The sequence below is a fragment of the Helianthus annuus genome, chromosome 12, assembly GCF_002127325.2.
Source record: "Helianthus annuus cultivar XRQ/B chromosome 12, HanXRQr2.0-SUNRISE, whole genome shotgun sequence".
Classification (NCBI taxonomy): Eukaryota; Viridiplantae; Streptophyta; class Magnoliopsida; order Asterales; family Asteraceae; genus Helianthus; species Helianthus annuus.
In genome coordinates this window covers 126,680,101-126,700,906 of record NC_035444.2, presented here as the reverse complement: position 1 = coordinate 126,700,906, position 20,806 = coordinate 126,680,101, and positions in this window count along the sequence as shown.

Genomic DNA, 20,806 nt, shown 5'->3' with positions numbered 1-20,806 from the left:
TCCTTGTAGTGCAAGAAGGATGAAAATTTACCAAACTGCCCTTGTAAGCTAATCCGAAGGAACGACCCTTCAAGGTGGTTCGGAAACGAGTCTTATGATTAACTAAATGTTTAGAATGAGTATAGGTAGTGAAAGATGTAAATTCTTGGGTCAAAAGGTGGTGGAAGATTACTTAGTCAGAAAGGTGGAAACATAAGGCTATATACAAATGAAAGCGAATCATGTTTAAAATATACTTGAATAACCTTAACGGGTCGAAATAAGCACACGAGCGAAAACGGGTTAAAAATATATAAAAAACCCGCAATTAGAACCTCACATGGTAGAAAATATTGAATTGAGGTGGTTCATGTGAAATAATGATCAAACAACTATGTTTGTTTGATAAATGCGTAAATGGGTCAAATTTTGTAAAAAGGTAATAAACCGAAGGCATAAAAGTCTCAAAATTTATTAAGCCGGATGTCGGATTGTAAATCCATATGATGGAGAATCAAATTATAAACACGTAGGAAGAAACGGTAGGTCAAACGGACAAGCGGATTGAAAGATACGAAAGTTTTCGTGTCAAAAACAGCAAAATGAAAGAATCTGATGCAGGGGCCACCGTAACTTGCGGTGGGCACTGTAAGTTACGGTGGGGATTGAAAACGTTACGGCAGTGATCTCCTGCCTTACGGTGGAATATTTTAAAACAGAGGCTACCGTAAATTACGGTATCCACCGTAATTTACGGTGGACCCTGTGCAAAATGTATTTTTTTTAAATTAGCTTTGTTTCCCGGACTCGTTTAGATACGTTTTAAACCCCGTATGACTAAAGCATTTCATGTTTATGAAATGTAGGTACTTTTTGGATGTCGGAAGACGATCAAGCTCAACGAAGAACAGAACAGGATAAAGATACATGCTTCTGCACATTGCCTCGTCATAAATTTTAAATGACGAATCTGATCCCGTTATGTCGAATGATTTATGATTAGTAAAAGTTTTAATAAATCCATATTTTTATAGTATGTGTAGTCTTAACTACACATCTAATTGTTGGTATTTACATGAAAAACCGTTAAATAGCAACTAGGGTGTTACATCAAGTCAAAGAATAATAAGACTAAAGTCTTGCTGATCAATCTACTGCTATGGGTCAAGCACTGCTGGATATATCAAGTACTGCTGTGTTCACAACAGTGGAAGGATAAAGCAGTAGTTTAGCTTGTTTTATGTAATGTATTGTAATCAATAGTTAGCATAGAAGTGTTTGTATTAGATCAGTTGTTAGAGTTTATTAGAAGGTTAGATGTCACTTTCATGGTGACGTCAGCAAAGATGCCACAGTGGTTTGTCCGTGCCTATAAATAAAACAGTACCCTGTACTGTTCTATTAGCTCTCTTCATCACTTTCATTCCTGTACGAACAAATCACTGTGAGCTCAGGCTGAGGGGGAGTTTGTTACATACTTGCATGTTGTAATTAAATCTTGTAATAAATTCAAGCATTCGGTTCAATGTTAAACTTGTATGTTGAAAGCATTTCTCCTGTTTGATTGTGTGTAAAGTTTGTTTCCATTTATATCCCGCTGCACTACTCATTCATCTTTCATCTTAATTCAAACGTAAAACACAATCAATCCAAACTCAGATCCTAACAATTGGTATCAGATCTAGGACAGTCAAATTTGATTTAACCATCATTTTGACATAAATAGTTCAGCTCATAATCATTGATACTAATAGTTGTTTGTTTTGTTGAAAACAGAGCAACGTTTAATCACCATCAAAGTTGATTAATCAGTGCCTGTAAAACAACCAGGATGACGTCACAATCACAAGATGATAAGAATAACATCGGTTCACTTTTTAAACCACCCATGCTTAAACGTAATGAATACAACATCTGGGAGAGAAGGATGGGTCACATCCTTGCTCAACAGAATACTGGATGTTGGAGATCTGTTGTTTTTGGACCACATGTTCCCATGGTGCCAAGTGCTGAGGATACAAAGAAGTTCGAACCTAAAAAACCTGAAAACTACACTGAAATTGATTTTCAAAAGTTTGAACTCGATGCCAAAGCATTTAGCATCATTGCATCTACATTATCCAATGAAATTTATGCTGGGCTGTTACACTATAACAGTGCTAAGGAATTATGGGATGCACTTAAGGAACAGTTTGGGGGAACTGAAGAAGTTATTGAAAATAATAGGGAAATTCTAAATCAACAATATGAAACCTTTTGTCACGTTAAGGGTGAATCATTGACTCAACAGTTTGAGCGATTCAGTTGTCACATTAGTGAGCTAAGACTTGTTAAAGTTAAATTTGCTAATTCTATACAAAATAGAAGGTTTCTTAGATCACTACCAGAAAAATGGGATACAATTGCCTTTGTAACTAGAAATTCTGCTGAGTTCAAAGATCTAACCCTGACCCAAATTCATGGTAGACTCCTGACCTATGAAAGGGAGTTAAACCAGAAAAAGAAGTTGCAAGAGTCAGGTAAAGTTGCTGATGATTATTTATTTAGCAGCACAACTCTTTTTGGTCAGGAAGAATCTGGTAGCAGTAGTAAGGATTAGAGTTATGATCATTTTATTGACATAACTGCTGGTGGAAACTTTAATAACTCTGATTCTCACTCTGCAAATTATGCTTTTACTGCAAATGGTGAAAACCAGATGTCAGATAACTTGTGCTTTCAACTCAATGACTTACAGCACTTTGATCCCACTGACCTTGAAGAAATGGACATTTTGCATCAATTGGCATTGCTTAGTGTAAGAACAAGCAAATTTTACAAAAGGACAGGGAGAAAATTCCCAGGGTTACATGGGAATTTAAAAGTGGGGTTGGATAAATCTAAGATCAAGTGCTATAAGTGCAATAGGCTAGGACACTTTGCTAGGGAATGTAGGAGTCAAACCACTGGTCCAATTGTTACTCATCCCAGCTCAAACCCTAGGCCACAAAATCAAAGCACTGTCCACTATTCCCATTATACCCCTACTGCCCATGTAAACACTGCTCACTATGCAAACCTTGATCCTGTGCATTATGTTCAAACCACTGTCCCTCAAATTCAGTATGTTCAGGATCCTGTACCTCAGGTTCAAGTGCAACCAGTTGCACCACAACAAGTTGCACTACCAGCAGTGGTTCAACCAGATCAGCAAAGCTTTTTCACCCAAGGCTTTGTTGACTGGAGCAGCTTACCTGATGAGCTAGGGGATAAAAATTTTGCACTCTATGCTACTAATGATGCTTCTAATGATGAATTTTGTCTTATGGCATTAGAGTCAATACTAGAAGAGCTGGATGCTGAAAAGGGGCAAACAAGTGCTGAAATAGTGGATGAAGTTGCTGAAGCAGTGGTTATTGTTGTTGCTGGTGAACTACTGTTGGGAGAAAATTCAGAAACCCTGATTGAACCATTGGTTGACCCTTGGTCCAAAGAAGAAGAAAAGGAAGAAAAGAAAGAAGGCGAGAAAGAAGAGAGAGCTGATGAAGAAAATGATCATCAATGTGATTGTGCCATGATGGCTGTAGCTAAGGTATTATCTCAGGTTCTTGAAAATCTGTGTTCAGACAAATGCATCATAGCATTTGCTAACATTAAAGAGGTGAATGAAAACCTTAGGGATAGAGTGTTGAATGATGAGGTCAATTTTGAAAAGTCTTTAAAAGAACTTAAAAACAAATTGGCTGAAAAGGATAAAGAAATTTGTAGCTTAAAAGAAGAGCAAAGCATAACCAAAAACCAACTTCAAACAATGGTAGAAAAATACCAGGTTTGCAAAAAGGAGTTGGAATCCACCCAAATAACTTGTGAAAATGGGTGGAATCATGCAAAGGTTATGAGGTCATGCTTGAAAAACAGATCAAAAGCAATGTGAAATTTGGTATTGGTTTTAGAAAACATGATGAAATTGAAAACAATGCTTTAAAAGAATCTGTTCAATCCACTGTTGAAGTTATTCCCACAAACAAGGATGGCCAAGAGGTTAAAATAACTGCCAAACTTGGTAACATCTGGAAAGATCTGTGGGGTCCTCAACTTTTGAGGAAATTGAGAAATACCAATTTAAACCCACATGGTCTGATGAGTGTGACATCCTTGAAAACTTCAAACCAATGGATTTCACAACCACTAATGGTGTAAAAGCTCCCAAGGCAAAAGTCATTCCACTCAAAGATATCCCAACAGTGGTTCAAAACTCTGTTGCTAAGGAATCTGAAAAGAGAAAGAAAAGGAAAAAGATCAAAAACCTGTTTTGTGATTTTTGTGAAAAGAAAAACCATCTAACAAAAGATTGTTTTCATCTAAAAGCATATGATCTTAACAAAACAAGTGTAATTGAATCTGCTGAGAGCTGCACCATCTGTGGTAAAATAAACCACAAAACTCAAGAATGTGTGTATCTCAAAAACTCTGATGTAAAAAAGAATGAGTACACTGCAAAAACATCCTTAAGTTCATCAACATCATCTGTCAAATTCACCAAAAATCAACCACTGTTTGTGCCAGTCCAAACAACTGTTACAAAACAGCTAAACCAAACATCTGTCAAAAGAGATGTTCAGGTGACTGATGCACCCCCTGCTAATCAATACAGAAGAGGTAAGGGACAACCATCATACCAAAGGATCCCACATGTTTATGAGGTTTACAAAAAGCCTTCTAAACCAAGAGTGAACAGGTATCCTTTTGGTTGTCAGCAGGTGATTGGTCAAGACCCCCAACAGTGGTTAGAGACAAACATTCCCAAAAATGTTCAAACCCCTGAGCTAACCACTGTCCATCCACCTGAACTTATCCCAGACACTTTTGAGACCCCATCCAAAGCCTTATTGGCTTTGGAGACCCTAATGAACTAATCCTTTTACTTCATGTGAAGGGAGCTTCTGCATGCTTAGATAGCCTTTGGTATGTAGATAGTGGAGGCTCCAGGCGCATGACAGGATGTAAAGCCCTACTCAAAGATTTCAAAATCCATGGAGGGGGTGATATATCCTTTGGTAATAACAGTAAAGGGAAAGTTCTGGGGTCTGGTAAAGTACAGTCTGGTAATGTAAAATTTGAAAATGTCAATCTAATAGACAATCTAAAATACAACCTCTTGAGTGTCTCACAAATGAATGATAAGGGGTATGGCTCATTCTTCACAAAGGATTGTTGTAGGATTGTTGGACCAGAAATGGTTGAAAAGATTGAAGCAATAATAAAAACTAGAAAACCCAAACTTGTTGCTCAAAGAAATGGCAATGTTTATGTAGTTGATATGTCAAAAGAGAGCCCCAGGACTGATGTATGTCTGTTCTCAGCTGCCTCAAACAAAGAGACAGAATTATGGCACAGGAGATTGGGGCACACAAATCTCAAGACAATCACTGCCATCTCAAAAAGGGGTTAGTAAGAGGTTTACCTCAAAAACTGTTCACCTGTCCTGAGCATTATGTTTCCTATCTAAAAGGAAAACAACATAAAAGCTCCTACAAATCAATTGATGAGTCCAAAACAACCAAATGCTTGCAAATGCTTCATATGGATTTGTTTGGCCCAGTTAAAGTCATGAGTCATAAGAAAAAGAGGTATTGTTTGGTTATAGTTGATGACTTTTCTAGGTTTACATGGACTTACTTTTTACACTCAAAAGATGAGACTGCAGGCATTCTGCAAGACTTTGTGAAACAGGTTGAAAAGCAGTTTGATTTGCCAGTAAAAATCTTCAAAAGTGACAATGGCACAGAGTTCAGAAACAAGGAGTTAAATGATTTTTGTGTGTCAAAAGGAATTGTGAGGCAATACAACATTCCAAGAACACCAGAACAAAATGGGGTTGTTGAAAGAAAGAACATGACTTTGATTGAGGCTGCAAGAACCATGCTTGCTGATTCAGGTTTGCCAATAACTTTTTGGGCAGAGGTAGTAAACATTGCTTGCTATGTCCAAAACAGAGTTCTAATCAACCCCGGGCATCAAAAGACTGCCTACGAACTGCTGTATAAAATAAAGCCATTGATTTCATATTTCCAAGTTTTTGGTTGCCCATGCTTCATTTTAAACTTATAAGATTCTATCTCAAAGTTTGTAGCCAAAATTGATTGTGGTTATCATCTGGGATACTCAACCACTACTAAGGCCTACAAAGTGTTTAACACAAGGACTAAGACAGTGGAAGAGACTTTGAATGTAAAGTTCAATGAACGTTCATCAATGAAAATCCCAGCAAATCCTGCAAACTTATTTGATCTTGATAAATTCACATTTAAAAGTGTTGTTGTCAAGTCTAACAATGCAGGTCCATCAGAAACTTCATCATCAGACTATCGATATGAAATCATCATTCCACAACAAAAGTCTGCATCAAGTGGAAGAGCAACAGATGTTCAAAACAGCTGTCAAAGTTCAACCACTGCTACCTCAACAGTTGTTGACCAAAGTAGCCCATTAACCCCTGCTTCCACATCATCAAACACTATTGATAAAAGTCCTCAAACAGTGGATCAAAGTCAGCATGTGTCCACACCATTACCTCCTATTCCACCACCTTTTGAAGCCACTGCTGGATCATCAAAGTCACCAGCAGTGGTTAGCTCAGATGATTCACATCTGCAGCCCTCCCCACTTAATGCCATTGTTCCATACCAAGGAGATCTTATCTTCTTGAAATCTCATTCATCTGACCAAATCATTGGCAACATCAATGAAGGGGTGCTCACCAGAAGTCAATCCCAGAACAGTTTTCTTTTTGCTGGTTTCCTATCTCTCCGTCAGCCAGTCAAGTACCAAGAGGCACTAAAAGACAACAGCTGGGTAGAAGCCATGCAAGAGGAGCTCCAACAGTTTAGAAGACAACAAGTTTGGGAGCTTGTACCATTTCCAGAGGGTGTGAGTCCTATTGGCACAAAATGGGTCTTCAAAATAAAACTGATAAGGGGTATTGTTGTCAAGAATAAAGCCAGGCTTGTGATTCAAGGGTTCAGACAGGAAGATGGCATTGACTATGATGAAACATTTGCCCCTGTAGCAAGACTTGAAGCTATCAGATTATTCCTGGCCTTTGCTGTCAACCACAACATCAAGGTGTATCAAATGGATATCAAATGTGCATTCGTCTATGGTAAGATTCAATAAGAGGTATATGTCTGTCAACCTCCAGGCTTTGAGGATCCATTTAATCCAAATCATGTCCACAAGCTAAATAAAGCTTTGTATGACTTGAAACAAGCACCAAGGGCCTGGTATGAAACTTTTTCCACCTTTATACTTTCCATTGGTTTCACAAGAGGTAAAATAGACAAAACATTGTTTCTAAAATGGAGAGGAAAGGATTTGATGATTGTCCAGATTTATATGGATGACATCATTTTTGGAAGCACATGCAACAAAATGTGTGAAGAGTTTAGGAAACTCGTGATAGTTGAGTTTGAAATGAGTGCAATGGCTGAACTCCAGTGCTTTCTTGGTCTCCAAGTAAGGCAACTACAAAATGGCACTTTTATCCATCAAGGCAAATGCCAAAGAACTTTTGAAAAAAATTGAGATTGATGATTGTAAGCCATTCAGTACACCCATTGCAACCAATAAAATAGTCATGTCTGATGAGAAGGATGATTTGGTTGATCAAACTTTATATATAAGCATGATTGGGTCTTTATTGTACCTAACTGCATCTAGGCCAGACATCATGTTTGCAACATGTGTTTATGCAAGATCCCAATCAGCTCCTAGAAAGTCAAACCTTATTGCTGTAAAAAGGATATTCAGATACCTAAAAGGTGCTCCCACACTTGGTATCTGGTATCCAGCTGATGGTAAAATTGAGCTTTCAGGTTTCTCAGATAGTGACTTTGCTGGATGTGACAAGACAAGGAAGTCCACTTCAGGAGGGTGTCAATTCCTAGGCAGTTGTTTAGTGTCTTAGCAAAGCAAAAAGCAAGCAGCTGTTTCCATATCCACTGCTGAGGCAGAATATATAGCTGCTGCAAGCTGTACAGCCCAACTGCTTTAGCTTCAAAATCAGTTGCTGGATTTTGGTATCACTGCCCTAAAGACTCCTCTCATGTTGGATAGTTAGGCAGCAGAAAATATCATCAAAAACCCAGTCTCCCATTCAACCACCAAGCACATTGATATCAGACATCACTTTGTGAGGGATTGCTATCAAAATGTTTGATTTCTCTGCACCATGTTCCAACTAAAGATCAGCTGGTAGATGTGCTAACCAAAGCTTTAGACACATCCACCTTTGAAAGCTTGATCTCTAGGATTGGCATGCTAAACATGGAATAACAGGCAAAATCCTGTTTTTCTATGAATAAAAGCATTAAAATGTTTTCAGAAAATAAAAAAATCCATCCTTAAAAATAGCTAAAAATGAATTTTTCATTAATTCCTTAAAAGTCTGCCATAACCACTATTTTGTTCAAAGGTCTGTTCTACTTAAAAAATATGTCCACTGCTGAAAGTCAACCCCTGTTCTCTCATTTCCTTGATAAGCACTGTTGTTCAAAATAAGTGTTTTATCCACTGATATGCTATCCACTGATAGTAAAAATAACCCACTGCCTTCATTATTACCGTTACAACCACTGATCTTGTTTCATCAGTGGTTTTCATAAACCACTTGTCCTTCATTTCATCAGAGGTTGGCACGTGGACAGAACATAGCGGTCAGATCTTTTGTAACCGCTGCCACGTCAGCATTCACTTTTTCCTTTATAAAACCCTTCTCAAAATCCCCAAACAGGGTTTTACTGTCGAATCGAATTCACAAAAATTCCTTTCTCAAAGCAGTTTCCATCTCTTTCTTTCAAATCCTTCATTAATCTTCTTCTCCAACATGACAAAATCAAAGTCATCTGCAAAATCCACCTCAAAATCATCTTCTAAAAAGGCCACTCAAATGGCTACCACACCAATTGAAATTCCATACAAGGCTCCTCACAAAACCCGACACCATCGATATCTACGATTCCATCATCGACATCATGTCAGCTTCAAAGTACAAAACTTTGTTGACAGCAGATGCTCAGATTTTCCTAAAAACCCAAAGAGAATTCTGGAAAATGCCACACTTGAGAAACAAGGTGAGACAACAATAGCCATTAATTCTTCAATAATGGGTAAAAAGGTCCACATCACTCCACAATCCATATCAGAGGTATTCTAACTAGATGATCAGCAAGGTAAAACCTTTTTCCCTAAAAACGAATATCAAACTGATTTTCTTGAAAGAGGGTATGCAGAACAAATGAAGAGGGATACCTTACAAAAAGGTAATTTCCCTCCTGCAACAAGATTTTTATTCCATACCCTGTTAATGTGTGTTTCAAATAAAACAACTGCTTTTAATGAGATACCATTGAAGATTCATTACCTGGGATATGCCATTTTACAAAGTGAAAATTTTAACTATTCCCAGGAAATCTTTGATGACATGGTCAAAAATGTTTCAACAAAATCATTTTTATTATTCTCAAGGTTCTTAAGTTACTACTTTCAAAAGAAATTTGGGAAGGATGATGCACATGTGCTTATCCAAGGTGATTCTTTCAAAATAAACAGCTTAACTGCTAAAACTTTCACAAGATTGTCAACACCTTGCAAAACACAAGCAGAGGTGCCTGAGCAGAATTTAGCAGCTACCACTGCTCTTCAGGTATCTTCTGCTGAGCCAACTGCTCCAGGTGATCACTGTAGCAAAACAACTGTTGTGAAACCCACACCTAAAATAACCAAAAAGCCAAGACAAAAGAAAACTCAAAAACCCCCCAAACCTACAAAAAGGGCAACCCTGGAGGATGAGATACCAGAGCAACTGCCAGTGACATCACAAAAGCCACAAGAAACCACTACTGCTACTTCCTCATAGCAGATGGTAGAAATATCTCAACCCATGCCTGAAACTTCTCCCGCTTCTTCTCAAAAAGAACAGGTTGTACATATAGGGACACCACAATATGATGCTCTAGAATCACTTTCTTCCATCATCCACAGCCCAATGCCCGGGGCCAATTCTCTTTCTACACCCAACCTCACCTCCACAATTCCCGCACAAACAAAATTGTTGTTGGATGCTCTTGATTTGAACCAGACACAAACTAGTCCTTCTCAATCACCTGTCAATGAGAACATGCCGCAACAAGTGACTGGGTCTGATGTATCAATCATTGCTAACCCACCAACAACACCTGAGGAGGTTACACCCTTTGAGTTACAAGTAACTCTTGGTGGTAGTCCAAGTGAAGCAGCCACTACAAGTGCTAAACCCACTGGTTTGCATTTGGATAGTGGTTACATCAATAAGACTTCCTTGGAGGCAATTCCTTCTCTGGGAACACCTGTGTATCCAGTGTTTACTAGCTCACTAAAAAGTGCCTCTCTTTTTGAAGGAAGAAGTCCCTAGTTCCAAGACAAAGGGGCATCAGTGGATGATATTTGGAGTACACTCCCTGAATCAACCACTGTTACAACCACTGCTAGTGGGAAATCAGATGATCCCATTAAATTGGGTTGTGGTTTAATGTAACGAGAATTGACGGGTAGAATTGATAAACTTGATACTTCTGTTGCTGAACATAAAAATATGATGCAACAGTTGTTGAAAGTTCAAAAGGTACCACCCACTGCTGTTCCAGCTCAAGCACCTGCACAACCTGCACCTGCTGCAAATGAGTTATGGAACTTATTTCCACCACTGCTCCAATATCAAAGACAATTGGCTGATCAGCAGCATAAGATACATGTTCAAAAGCTGCGAAACATGATGGAGGCAAGGTTTAAAGATACCTAAGCTAACATCAAGGCTATAAAGGCCCACATACTGAACACCACTGGCATTGCTCCTCCCACTGTTCTCTTTATTGATAACCCACCACCAGATAATGCCAAAAAGGGGGAGAAAATTAAGCAGTAGAAGAAGAAGGGAGTTGAAGATGGTCTATACATTGAGCCACAACAAGATAGTATGCTCAAAGACATCCCTTTGCCAGATGGGTCCAAAAAGATTGATGTTACCACTAATGCCATTGCTGATGCATTAACAGAGGTAAAAAGGGATAGAAAGGCTAAGGATAATGCCAGGTGGGAACAGGAGAAAAGAGCATTCATGAAGCTAAATGAGAAGGGTACTTCTGAGCCTAAGGATGACCAAAATCCTGAGCCAAAAAAAGAAAGAATCCCACTAGAAAAATGAGGGAACCCAAAAACAAATCATCCAGACCCACCAAGCAAACTCCTAAACCTACCAAAAATCTCACACTTCAATCTTCCACACAAACAGCTGTTTTAACACCTGTTGTATCAACAACTACTGATACTTCAGTGGTTTCAACAACTGCTAGCCAAACACCTGCCACCACTTCAACACACACCACAACCACTATCTTACCACCGCCACCAAAAATCACCTCACCACCAAAAACATTATCAACACCACCCTCATCTCCTGCCAAAAAGCAGAAGACAATAGATGTTACAACATCTGCTGTAATGGTAACAGTGTTTGAAACACCAGTTGTTTCAACAACTATTAATTAGAAACTTCCCACTTCAATCACTTCCACTTCAATAACCACCACTCAAATCACCACCACTGATCCATTCAAAACATCATCAGCATCTCCTCAACCAAAAAGGAGAAGGTTAATTCTGAAAGATGATGATTCTTCACCACCACCAACATCTTCACAACCTCTATCACTTGTTACCATACCAAACCCTGTTCCTCTCTCATCAGCTCTGGTTCAAAAGCCAATTAATGATATTACTCCAGCAGGTGTCCAATATCATCTAGAACTTGCAGCAGTCGGAAAAGAGATCAAATCCTTCTACTTTGAGGATGACCCTGCTAAAAGGAGTTTGCCATCAGTTGGAGGATATCCCAGGCCTAACAATATTGAAGAATATTTGAAAGTTAAGGCTCTATAAGCAGCGGATATCTCTAAAATAAATTCACAAGGGAAATCTGACAAAGAAATTCAACAAAACTATCAATTCCTGCTCACACAAGTCAGATCTTTGGAATAATTTGTAAAGAATGTGTGTCAGCAGATATCAGAAAGAGCAGATGAATCCCTGAGAAAAGACTATATTGATAACATTATGTCTTACAAGAAATACAAAGGAGAAAAGTACATGTACAAAGAATGGACCATTCCTGAGTTGGAAAGTGAAGCAGCCAGGATACAAGACATGATAAAAAACAAAGTCAAACATACTCCTCCTTATTGGGCAAAATACAAGAAAAATGTACCTGATAAGGCATTGGAGCTGAGGAGAATGCAAGAGGAATTGATAACAGCTGAGTTTGGGTCTAAAAACCAAGTGATGTGGTTGAAAGAAGACAAGGTTAGGGTCACTTACAAAAAGTTGGAGGATCTAAGGAAGAAAAATCCAAGGATACCTCAAAAACCTGACTACCAAGTAGCAGAGATTTCAAAAAGACCACCAAAGCTGCAAATCAAGAGAGCCACTGCTAGGATCTGAACTTGCGCGTTCCACCAGGTTAGCGCAATCCCTTCCAACGTGCCAGTGGCGTACTTGACCCTGCGAGCCTCAGGGCATTCACACATCTCAAATACGGACTCGAGCTTCTCAAACCAATGGAGTAGTCCCACTGCTCCTTCCGTGCCACTGAATGTGCTTGGACGACAGTCCATGAAGTTCTTGAATGTGCAGACAGGTTGTGGAGCGTTTTGACCTATTGTGCATAGAATAGGACAATATTAAATACAAAAGTTGATTTAGGAATGTAGGATTCAAGGATCCTAGTGTGTGTCCCATCCGCAGGGTATACTACCTGCTGGTGCAGCTGCAAGTGCCGCAGCTACTCGTTCATTGATAAGAGCCGTCAACTGGGCTTGAGTCATGTTCACACGTCCAGACATGATCTTCATAGTAAAAGTAGAGTAAGTGAGAAAGGTTCGCGAGTAGTGCGATGACAGAAGAGTGTAAGCACATAGGTATTCTCTTGTAATGACGTATAGTAAGCAATGTAATCTAGCATACTACGAGCAAAGTTCTATGTAGTTTTAGCAAGTAGGCAATAAATATTAACCTTATTACCTAGAATGTCGAGTCTTGCACGTGGAGCGAAGCGTCGTTGTGGATCGTTGAGAGCACTGTTCTGGTTATAGTCTGGTTTTAATAAAAACATTTTTTCCATATTAAAACCAAGTTCTCTATAACCAATGGCTCTGATACCAATCTGTCACACCCCCAAAATCCACACGCGGAGTACCACCGCTTGGGAGCGTGACATGACTAGGATCAAGCCACCAATCATATTGAACATAGCATAATATAAATAAGATAGTTCGTAACACCCAATTCAATACAATTGATGTTCTAAACCAAACATAGTATCAATAGCGGAAGCGTAATAATGAAAATCCAAAGTATGTAAATGTAAACCCAAAGTAATGTTAAGTTTGATTGTTTAAACGTTTTAACATGGCATCCACGATCCATGCTCCACAACAACCTGCTCCTTCCTAGTGCAAGCTCCATAAGTACCTAAGGTTCTGCAAGGCATGCAGCAGAGAGTCAACAACTAGTTGAGCGAGTTCACAGTTAAAAGTTCAGTAATAGTATAGTGTGAGTAGTAGTATGTTCATTTGTTATATCATGTATCGTATTAGTTTCCATCGCGGCCTCCCAGGCAGGTATGCGAAGATATTAGGGGATGTTTTTCCCAAGTATTCTAGACTAGGTTTATTTGTATCGCGGCCTCCCAGGCAGGTATGTGAAGATTAGTAAATTTAGTTCGCGGCCTTCCTAAGGCAGGTGTGCGAAGTCAGTCATAATATCGCGGCCAACCCTTGGCAGGTGTGCGAAGATCAGTTCAATAAGTGTTACTAGTCTAGCCGTATCTTATCGTTAGGTTCTATCATCTGAGTATATACCATAAGTCATCCAATCCCATTCCCACCCGGGAACCCCATGCCTTGGCTGTGTGAACTCACCTTGGGTTTGCTCGGTATGCTAAGTATGTGCTCGAAGTAAATCAATCACGTCCTAGGGTATGCACGTATACACAAATCAGTTTGTATTCATTTTGTTCACATATAGACATATCACCAAGAGGCACATTGCACGTATTCAAGATTATGCAAGTCATGTTCATCATTTAACAGCAGTTAGTTAATACGGTTAACTTCTAACAGAGTCTAACTAGGTTACTGTGCAAGTTATTCAAGTTGGCGAAACACATTTACTGTCTCGTCGACCGCCCTTGGCGAAACACTTTCTGTTTCGCCGAGGGGTCTGTTTCGTCAAGTCTGTTTCGGGGTGATGTCAGTTACGTCAATTTTCAGTTATGGTTTTGCAGGAAACCCTAATTGTTCTAGAACAGCCGTTATGCTATCACACAAAGATCATAACTATCATTAGATCATGTATATTCAACTAATCGCACACAGAATCAATCACCGATCTTAACAGTTTATTCATATAACGAGTATCATATGGGCACGATTCCATTCTATAAATCAAACCATAACATTAAATAGTACTCTGATCAAATAACCAAAAACCTTATGTGATAACAGGTTTAGATCTTTGTGCATAAACTAACCGAACCGTGTTTACTCGTTTCGTTTCCGTTCATCACAATTCATATTAACAGTAAACAGAGGATTTGAACATAAGATCAAGCATCATACATCATCAATGAATCAGGTTTCTAATCACAGCTAGCAAGAACAATAATCTAATAATCATGCAGGAGTTAAATGCTAACCGATTACGAGGTGAATTAGTAAGGATCCGAAGGGAGTCGGGACAATACGTGGCCGCCAATGCACAAGAGGTTCTAGGGTTTCGCGTTTGCAGAAAGTGACGAATTGAACAGGCAATCTGGTATATAATTACGTAACATATTGGGCCCTTACTGGGCTTTCGGCGAAACTGGGCCGGCGGAACAAATCTATTTCGTCGAAACTGAAGTTGACGAAACAAACTTCTGTTTCGTCGGTGTGTTATTTGGCGAATCAACTTCTGTTTCGTCGAGTGATTCAATTTCTAAACAACTTATGCAACTTAAATTTCCAACACATAAACAAGCAAACACAATACATTTCGTTATAGCACCACGTACACAGTTACAAGTTAACAAGTCAAATGACTACACAGTCAAAGTCAACGCACATTAAATACAAAAGTCAAAGTCGTGAACTCGGGTTGTCACATCCAGTGTTTACTAGCTCACTAAAAAGTGCCTCTCTTTTTGAAGGAAGAAGTCCCCGGTTCCAAGACAAAGGGGCATCAGTGGATGATATTTGGAGTACACTCCCTGAATCAACCACTGTTACAACCACTGCTAGTGGGAAATGATCCCATTAAATTGGGTTATGGTTTAATGTAACGAGAATTGACGGGTAGAATTGATAAACTTGATACTTCTGTTGCTGAACTTAAAAATATGATGCAACAGTTGTTGAAAGTTCAAAAGGTACCACCCACTGCTGTTCCAGCTCAAGCACCTGCACAACCTGCACCTGCTGCAAATGAGTTATGGAACTTATTTCCACCACTGCTCCAACATCAAAGACAATTGGCTGATCTGCAGCATAAGACACATGTTCAAAAGCTGCAAAACATGATGGAGGCAAGGTTTAAAGATACCCAAGCTAACATCAAGGCTATAAAGGCCCACATACTGAACACCACTGGCATTGCTCCTCCCACTGTTCTCTTTATTGATAACCCACCACCAGATAATGCCAAAAAGGGGGAGAAAAATAAGTAGTGGAAGAAGAAGGGAGTTGAAGATGGTCTGTACATTGAGCCACAACAAGATAGTATGCTCAAAGACATCCCTTTGCCAGATGGGTCCAAAAAGATTGACGTTACCACTAATGCCATTGCTGATGCATTAACAGAGGTAAAAAGGGATAGAAAGGCTAAGGATAATGCTGGGTGGGAACAGGAGAAAAGAGAATTCATGAAGCTAAATGAGAAGGGTACTTCTGAGCCTAAGCATGACCAAAATCCTGAGCCAAAAAGAAAGAATCCCACTAGAAAAGTGAGGGAACCCAAAAACAAATCATCCAGACCCACCAAGCAAACTCCTAAACCTACCAAAAATCTCACACTTCAATCTTCCACACAAACAACTGTTTTAACACCTGTTGTATCAACAACTACTGATACTTCAGTGGTTTCAACAACTGCTAGCCAAACACCTGCCACCCCTCAAACACACACCACAACCACTATCTTACCGCCGCCCCCAAAAATCACCTCACCACCAAAAACATTATCAACACCACCCTCATCTCCTGCCAAAAAGCAGAAGACAATAGATGTTACAACATTTGCTGTAATGGTAACAGTGTTTGAAACACCAGTTGTTTCAACAACTATTAATTAGAAACTTCCCACTTCAATCACTTCCACTTCAATAACCACCACTCAAATCACCACCACTGATCCATTCAAAACATCATCAGCCTCTCCTCAACCAAAAAGGAGAAGGTTAATTCTGAAAGATGATGATTCTTCACCACCACCAACATCTTCACAACCTCTATCACTTGTTACCATACCAAACCATGTTCCTCTCTCATCAGCTCTGGTTCAAAAGCCAATCAATGATATTACTCCAGCAGGTGTCCAATATCATCTAGAACTTGCAGCAGTCAGAGAAGAGATCAAATCCTTCTACTTGAGGATGACCCTACTAAAAGGAGTTTGCCATCAGTTGGAGGATATCCCAGGCCTAACAATATTGAAGAATATTTGAAAGTTAAGGCTCTACAAGCAGAGGATATCTCTAAAACAAATTCACAAGGGAAATCTGACAAAGAAATTCAACAAAACTATCAATTCCTGCTCACACAAGTCAGATCTTTGGAATAATTTGCAAAGAATGTGTGTCAGCAGATATCAGAAAGAGCAGATGAATCCCTGAGAAAAGACTATATTGATAACATTATGTCTTACAAGAAATACAAAGGAGAAAAATACATGTACAAAGAATGGACCATTCCTGAGTTAGAAAGTGAAGCAGCCAGGATACAAGACATGATAAAAAACAAAGTCAAACATACTCCTCCTTATTGGGCGAAATAGAAGAAAAATGTACCTGATAAGGCATTGGAGTTGAGGAGAATGAAAGAGGAATTGATAACAGCTGAGTTTGGGTCTAAAAACCAAGTGATGTGGTTGAAAGAAGACAAGGTTAGGGTCACTTACAAAAAGTTGGAGGATCTAAGGAAGAAAAATCCAAGGATACCTCAAAAACCTGACTTCCAAGTAGCAGAGATTTCAAAAAGACCACCAAAGCTGCAAATCAAGAGAGCCACTGCTCCAGCTGGTGCCTTTCTTTATCAATGAAGAAGGCAAAAACAGATGGACGCAGAAACAGTAGAAGAAATAGCTGCTGGTAATGAAGTAATCAAGATAGTTTACAAACAAATAATGGCTGATATTCCGGAACTTGCTCAAGCTCAAAGCACTGCTCAGTCAGTCATCGCAAGGCCAGCATCTCCAAACTCCTCATCCAATAAAAATCTCCCAAGAAACCCACCAGACTCAAAAGTACTAAACTGGAAAACTGATAAACAGACCCATGTACTGACTGTGATCATGTCTAGTGGAGAAGTGAAAAAGGTTTCAAGGGAACAAGCACTTGGCCTAAGTGTTGAAGATCTGCAGGATCTACTTGATCTACCACTGTGCAGGGATGAAGATAACACAGATGCCTTAAACTTTGAGTTACAACTCAAAGGGCAAATAAGGGAACTGTTGACGAGGCAATAAAGATCTACAAATAATGAAGGGTTCTAGCATTATCTGTTCTAGGGGGAGATTGTTGGGATTGAACCCTATCAGAGGAACAGATAATTAAAGCCAAAACTGGATCAGAGCAATGGATCCAAAATAAGCAGATGTTATGTATACAAGTCTCTCCCCTTGAAAGTGGTTTCAACATCTGATGACCTCCAATCCACTGATCTTTACAACTGTTGACCTACAACTGCTGATAAAGTCAAAGACAAATGAAGACTAAAGCCTTGCTTATCAATCTACTGCTATGGGTCAAGCACTGCTGGATATATCAAGTACTACTGGGTTCACAACAGTGGAAGGATAAAGCAGTAGTTTAGCTTGTTTTATGTAATGTATTGTGATCAGTAGTTAGCATAGCAGTGTTTGTATTAGATCAGTTGTTAGAGTTTATTAGGAGGTTAGATGTCACTTTCATGGTGACGTCAGCAAAGATGCCATAGTGGTTTGTCCGTGCCTATAAATAGAACAGTACCCTGTACTGTTCTGTTAGCTCTCTTCATCACTTTCATTCATGTACAAACAAATCACTGTGAGCTCAGGCTGAGGGGGAGTTTGTTACATACTTGCATGTTGTAATTGAATCTTGTAGTAAATTCAAGCATTCGGTTCAGTGTTAAACTTGTATGTTGAAAGCATTTCTCCTGTTTGATTGTGTGCAAAGTTTGTTTCCATTTATATTCCGCCGCACTACTCATTCATCTTTCATCTTAATTCAAACGTAAAACACAATCAATCCAAACTCAGATCCTAATAGTAGTATACATGAAAATATACTTAGGTTTTAAGAAAGTCGAATAAGTAATATATCAAAATATATTATGGTTCCAAAATGGTTAAACAGATAGTATATTAAATGTACTTTAGTCGTCAAAATAATCGTTTACGGTAGTATATCAAAAGTATACTTTGGTTTTATAAATAACATATTAAACTATTCTTTGGTTTTATAAATAACATATCAAACTATGTTTTAGTAGTTAACAAAATATATGTTGTTTTGTACAATATCACACATGAGAGTATATCAAACTATACTTTTGGGAGTATAACAAAATATACAATAAAAATGTGATTTAAGAATTCAACCAAACCTTAGTGCATGAAAATACACCTAGGAGACTATAGAAATACCAAAAAGGCAATCCCTATTTGGATAAAATATCGGTGTCTGGCATTCCATAAACAACAGGAATGGGGTGTCAAATCCTATAGCGCTATATCATACTACCGATCGGTCTGGTGAATGTATAAAACAAGTACAATTCAACAATTAATTTTTATAATCTTTGAAAAATCAGAGTTTAAACGATAAATAATCATTCAGTTTGTCAAAATAGAAGTACTAATATGTGTAATCAATTATACTTTGAAATCATGAACATAACAAATAGGTACACATGTTTCACCCCAAAACATTGAAAACAGTAAAAGAGTGGACTATGTACTCACTTGAGGATGCTTAGAAGTCTTGAACAACAACCAAGCAAAGCTAGAGGGACTCATGTAATATGGTTTAACAAAGCCTACATACTAAATCGAAACCTAACCTAAGTGCTTACGACCCATTACGACCCGTTTAGGTAGCTTATGCTACTTTAACGCGTCGTTCGCGTAGAACGCGTTCGGACCGCCTAACTAGTCCTATGACAAGTAATATATGCCTTAACATGTCTAATAATGTTGCCTAATCAGTTTAGATGTCAACATTTATGTTACATATGCTTAAAATGAATTTATGCGTAAAAAGGGCATTTTGGTCATTTACCTAAGGCATATAAACTACCTATCATACAACTACTTAAACTAAGTGACCATAAGGTATAACCTCAGAAGGTTATTCCCTATACAACTATAGTCACTAAACATGCTTGGTCAGATCCTAATGATCGACCAAACAGGTCGTGTTCGAAAGTCTAAGCGGTTGTTTAGACCGCTTGACTTGCGACTCTAAACAAGCACGAGACTAAATAGTGACGAGCTAAACATGTTAAGACATTTTTAGTTAAGTTAGAAAACAGGTTTTGATATCAAAACAAAGTGTTTTGATACCCAAGTGTAGTTTGGTTACAAAATACGCATGAATACGCATTTTGGCCGAAACTACGACTCGTCACTACGCCTAGTTAACGTGGTAATCAGTAGGTATAGTCACACGGGACTATAACCATCGTGATTATGCTCACGTTGCAAAGTTTAAACGAACTTTGTGTTGACCATAATCTGGTCAAAGCAGAAAGTCAAACACTGTTTGACTTTCATGCTTAAAAGGCATAATAGAACGAAAGAATGCTTACAAAGGGTCCAAGCTAGGAAGTTTGATCCAAGTTTGCTCAGGTATGAAGTGTTTAAACCTCAACATAGAGCAAAATGAATCAAGGTGTGAGGAAAATGGAATGAGAGCTTGGGTATATATAGATTTCGGAGAACCGTTAGGATCGTTTCTCGCATTTCGTGCTTCGATCTTGGCCCTCCACTAGGGCACATGGTTTTCAAAACCATGGGAGTACTTAAAACCATCAAATTCCAGCCCATGGAGTGCAAAACCTTGGGTTAAAACCATTAAAACCTCAAAAATGGACCGAGTTCAATGTATCTGCCAGAAATTTCAAAAATGGTCCCTGCACCTTGTAAAACTTGATTTTTTTGGCACTTTTAAGCCCCGTTAACCCCAAATTTCAAGGCTCTAAAATGAAGTTAAAGTATAGGGAACTTGAAATGTGCTCAAAAATATTTCGGATGTTGTAGGATCGTTGTTGAACCCGAATGAGTTAATCAGAAGAGTTGTTTATCCAATTCAAAGGCGGAATCAATGAATCAGACGCTCAAACTAATTATAATGCTTCTTTGATTGATATAACAATGTTTACAACCTGAAAGCAATTTGGCAGCACTTTGTTACAATTTTCAGAACCGTTACCAAATGAACAACACAATGCACTATATATAGTTGAGGTAGGTTCGCTTATATGGACGTGCCATATGAGCGGACCTATTAGCTATGGTTCGCTTT